Genomic DNA, 6000 nt, shown 5'->3' on the forward strand with positions numbered 1-6000 from the left:
GTCGTGCGTGGAAATCGAAAGGCGTACGCTGGAAAATGATCAACGTGGCGCAGCCAATCGTGGCGCCACAGAAATGTCGAGCAGTGAAAGTTGGGGGTGGGAAAAAGAACATTGTTACATCGCGGCTTTCACGCGGAGTACATCGGATCAGGGACGAGTGCGCGATAGCACAGCGATGAGTCTTATCGTATAGCGTAGTCGTTTAATTATCGAAAACAAAGAATGAGACCTGTTCAAGATAGAGAATTGCGATCGAGAGAGAGAGAGAGAGAGAGAGACTTGGATAGTCGTATTACTTATTGATTTATGTCCGTTTCCACCAATAGGAATTAACTTTAATCTTAGTTTAACTTACCTTTCATCTTTTTCTAGTTTTAAAAATTAGAAAAAAATGAGGAGTAAGTTAAATGGAAAATAACATTGAATTTAATCAAACTCCGATTAATTTAATCAACACTATTTTATTAAGTATATAATATGAATAAAATTATTAAATTAATTAATAGTTAATATTATGTTTAATGTATTGAAAAAAGATGAAGAATTGTATATTAGAGATTTTACTTTAAGCGATTCTCTGACCTATTTCCACCAATGTAGATTAACTTTAATTTACTCTCTATCTTTTTCTAATTCTTAGAACTAGAAGATAAAAAATAAGTTAAACCAAGATTAAAGTTAATCTACAGTGGTAGAAATGGACATCTGCCGATTAAGTTAACCACCGTTTAAGTTAATTGGAGTTTACTCAAGTCGCCCTTATACCCATTTCTACAAAAAACCCCCCCCCCCCCCCAATGTAGATTAACATTAATCTTAGTTCAACTTACTTTTCACCTTTTTGTAGTTCTTAGAACTAGAAAAAAATGAAGAATTAGTTGAACCGAGATTAAAATTAAACTACATTGGTAGAACTACATTGACATTAGATTAATATTTCATTTGTCGTACAGCAAATTTTTCAAGTGTATTGATTGTGTGTGGCTACAAGAAAGAAAATTTCTGAAGATCCGAGAACTTCTTTCTCCTGTAGCAGTTTAAGAACTTTGTCGTACATTTTTCATCGAAAAATAAAATAGTACCCTTAAGCTAATATTTCATTTATCGTATGACAAACTTTTCAAGCGCGCGTGTTAACTGACTGTAGGATAAAGAATTTCTCGAGTTTCTAGAAAACTTCTATCTTTCTAGATAGCAAGCTGACATTATTTATCGTCATTTTGCCGTAAAAATGACAAAGACGTCATATTGATCAAAATGACAAATAACGTCAGCTTGCTGCTTGATTTGTTAATTAATGGCTGCGTTCAGTAAAAAAAAGCAGCTTAAATGTAACTCTTGTGAAATTCTTTAATGTTGATTTGATTTACACATTTAGATTTAGTGAGGAACTAAGAGCAAAACCAATCAAATTAAAAAATTTTACAACAATTGCAAAGCTGCTTTTTCTGCTAAATGCAGCCAATAACTTGAAAAATTTGTCGTACAACAAATGAAATATTAGTCTTATCCATGCGTAATACTAGAAACGCGCGACGTCGAGGCAATTGAATCAATTTCAAAGACGGTAATCCCGAGTAGCGTCATAAACGTTAAGCGCGTTGCCTTTCCCGTCCAATTGCCTTCTTGATTCATTAAAACGAGCCTGCGAGCGAGTCTTTGACGTCGATTAGCGCTCTTCGCCACTTGATGTGCCTATGCGACAATCGCGCGTACAAGCCGCATATACGTGCAAGTATTTCAATTTCAGGAATGTCTTTTTATCTCGCCGACGTATATATGTCGTCACATCGAGCGGCACGTGTAAGTATACCAAGTGACCTTAATATTTCATGACAAACGGACAGGTCTCGTCGAGTGTGGTCATATAGCTTCTTCGAGGGCACACGATCGATTCGCTTCACAGAAAAGCTCCCTATTTCCTTATGTCCGTTCTAGAGATTTTTGAGTAAGAGATTGGACACGGTTTAGAACTTTCAATTGGTCCGCCATATTTAAGACGGCGCTTAAGATAAAATGAGATAGATACACAAGACAGAATGAAATAGGATATCTATCTCATTATATCTTAAGGATGTGTCACATCTCGAAACAGTATTAAAAATATAAAAATTCTATAGATTCTATTATTGCGTCTGAATATCTATAAAAATTAAGCATAATTTTTTATTGGTTTAAAACTTATTTAATTTTTATATTATACTAGCCTGGATTCTTATGTAAAATTTTATGTACAAATGACTTTGAACTGACCTTAGCGACGCCACCTAAGGCCAAACTGATGAGATCAGTAAATATATCTTTTCAAACCTTACAACTTTTATGTAAAATAATTTTCAAATTTATAATTTTCGAAATATTTCGGAGTATTTTTTCTCACTCTGTATGTATCAATAAAACTGTAATAAAACTATAATAAATATGTAGTAAAATATAATAAATATATAGCAATAAAACAGTAATAAATATTTGTACAAAATAATAATATCATTTTTCAGACCGTGTATGTGAGAAACACAACCGATAAATAAGAGCCCTATACGGTCGAAGCTAGATCTTAAAATGCTTTAAATAATTCAATCTTGAATCACTAAATATGATATATATGTCAAAGTACATATATATCATATTTAGTGATTCAAGATTGAATTATTTAAAGCATTTTAAGATCTAGCTTCGACCGTATAGGACTCTTATTTATCGGATTTGTACAAAAGTTTATTTGGATTTCTTTATTCGTTTAAAATAAAAGTTATTTACCTAAATCTCTCTCTCTCTCTCTCTGCAGCAAATATGATCATTGTGTTGCATAAACTATTATAAGCCAAATTATTTGTTTCTTGCAGTTGATTTCAGGACGTATTCACGATCAAAATTTTTTTGCTGATATTGGCTGATATTTACGAGTATTCCTTTCATAGATATAGAATAAAATATACATGTACTACATACTAAAACTGTCTATATAACACTGAGAAAAATTTCTGGTTGAAGATAGATGAGCTTATCTTGTGTGTTGTGTGTGTGTGTGTGTGTGTGTGTGTGTGTTTGTGACTAGAGAGAATCTTTCGAATCATAATAGAATTAACTATAAAATTCTGATTTGTCCATTTTTTTCCACTAGAATTTCAATTAATGCATCTCTTTTTCCAGTAGTTTTTTTTATATATGATACTTTTAAGTAATACAACCAAAACATCCTTAAGTGTTTAGTTCGCCAAACAATCCATTAGGACGGTGTCCATCTTTTACTTTGAAAGATTTCTGTACTCCGTCCAATTCGGATATGGCGATTGAGGAAATCGATTGTGACTTAACGCAACTCAACCATTAACTCGTCGCAAAAACCGAGAATGATTAAATCACTGTCACTTCCTCGACCTGAGCGTTTAACCCTGGGAGCAATGACGCGCAAAGAGGATGGCCTACTACGTGGACGAGCGTATCACATACCGAGAAATCGGAGCGTAGTTATGAGCGTGCGTGCATGCTTATATGCGCATGCACATTTGCCGACCATAAACCGGATGCCCGCGACAGAATTATGCAACCTGATGCGGTGAGGCATTTCATCCGGATTATATTGAGTTAGTGGAGTTACTCGTCGTTTATATGGAAAACTTGCATTCAGCATTTCTAGTTATTCAAATTTCACTCGATGTCACACGACAATTAATCCCATTTACGTGCATTTCACGATGTATCATGAACGAATACGTCGTCGAAATGTCAAAGATGAAATCGTGCTCTGCTTATTAGTCGGTAGAGTCTTTTAATCCCTTTTCGCGGTTTGCAGCGAAAATGTCACTCACACGAAAAGAATGATTTTGTTGAAGTATCTAAAAATTTAGCACAGAGATCTGAAAACAATTGTGTTAGACCATCAAAATAATTATGTAAAAATCTCAAACATGAGGGAAAAAATTTTGACATTCTAACAACCAATTAAGTTTTACATAATTATTTTGATAGTCGAAACAAAAAATTATTTTCAGATCTATATCTATAGTAACTAAATTTTCACAGATATACCTACCTATACTTCAGCAAAATCGACCTTTCCATGCATATTCATTTTTACTTTTAGCGACCCTATAACAGAATCTAATCACGAACGATTTTGACAAAATCCTATACGAGAGAGAAAAGTATATATACTTCTTCCCTGTATACATATATACTATCTCACTTTAATTTACATCGTTTTACTCTATAATTTTAAATAAGATTATAAAGTAAAGCAATGTAAAATTGAGTCAACAAAAATTCGTAGCGCTACTTTATTTGTATGATGTCTACATGTTTAAAAAAGAAAATGGTAATTATACCATTCGATAGAGCAAAGTTTCAACCTTAAAAATCTGTTTTTCTTTTAATTATGGTACGATGATTTTTAATAGAGTTATGAGCAATGAAAATCAAAATGTTCTTTTTATTTAATTCACGCGATAATTCAGTAATAAAAAATCTTAGGGAAATTTTTAAAAAACTATTCTGTCAGAAAATATTTAAGCTTTCTCTCTCACGTTAAGTAACAAAAATTTTCGCAAGTTTTTTTGGATACGTGACAGGCCCACAAAGTGATTAGAAAATTTCCCATTTTGTTCAGCTCGTAGTTTTCTGTAAATAAAAATTATAAAACTTACAGAAATTCAAAAAACATACTTAGTGACCTTTCGAAAGTAGAGATTATAAACTTCAAAACTCTATCTTAATCATAAATTTTGTTTTTAGTTAAAAATATTTAATTTACAATTTTTAATTAATAATTTTTAATTAAAAATAAAACAAAATTTTTAATTTAAATTTTTGTTGAACTGAAGTTGAAGTTCGTAGTGCTACGAACTATTATTCCAACCCAATAGATTTAATTTTAATCTCAGTTTAATACACTTTTTGTTGTCTTCCAGTTCTAAGAATTAGAAAAAAATAAAGATCAAGTTAAACCGAGACAAAGTTACTCTACATTGGTAGAAATAAACATCAGCTGCGAGCCGATCTCCCATTCGAACAGAAATCAAGAAGAATCACGTATGGATTCGCGTTTTTCGCATCAACGAAGACGATGCGACAAAGGAGAAATATCTTCGCGACGATGGAAGAGGTATCCGGGGGAGAAAATGTCGGCGAATCGTGACGAGTAATTGGACACGCGCGAGTGACCTTGGTGTTATAATATTTTTATCGCGTCGCGGTCTTTATTGGAGCAAATGGCACGTTAGTCGGAGGATTCCGGCCACAATTAAACTTCACGCAAAGTCCATTAAATGGGATTTGTTTTCTGCTGCGCAGATAAAAACGCGACTTGCGCGGATAAAAGCGCGACTGTTATTTCAGGAAACGCCAGGTATCCGCGACAATCCAGACGGTGTCTAATTAATTATCGATGGAATATCGAATAAATTTCTGAGGATGCGAGCAAATCCACACCTTCGACGATTCGAGATTATACGAGTCTCTCGAAAGAGTTCTTTCCGAAAGAAAAGGAAAAAGATATGATGAATGTTAGACAATCGATAAACGTTGTTATGCGAAAATATAGTAAATTCCGCTTCAGGTGGTGGCTTATGTAATAAGCGACAACGCGTGAGTCGCGTAATTAACGCGATAGATAAGTGTTTAGTCGTATACATTTGTCGTGACTCTCACGTGAACAGCGCAGATAAAAACGTGCAGTCCATTCTCCATGACCACCGATCCCATACGCGATAATATCGACAAAATAAAATTTGAAAGTTAAACATATAATAAAATGCGAAGTCGCAGATTCTTGGCGAGTGGTACTTTCCATAGAGCGCGAGCATCTCAAAATCTTCATGTTATTCAGAGTCTGTTTGAATACGATTGCCGAGGCATTTACAATTTTCGAGTAATTAACGATAGAAGCTATATAGCTTTGACTATGAAATCTATCTATCTAAGCATAAAGCATCCTCAATTTACTGCATTTTCTTGGAAAAGACGTAATAAAATAATAAAAGAAAAACTAACAAAAAATTA

Source organism: Mycetomoellerius zeteki, unplaced genomic scaffold (genome assembly GCF_001594055.1).
Source record: "Mycetomoellerius zeteki isolate Tzet28-1 unplaced genomic scaffold, Tzet1.0 scaffold27, whole genome shotgun sequence".
Classification (NCBI taxonomy): Eukaryota; Metazoa; Arthropoda; class Insecta; order Hymenoptera; family Formicidae; genus Mycetomoellerius; species Mycetomoellerius zeteki.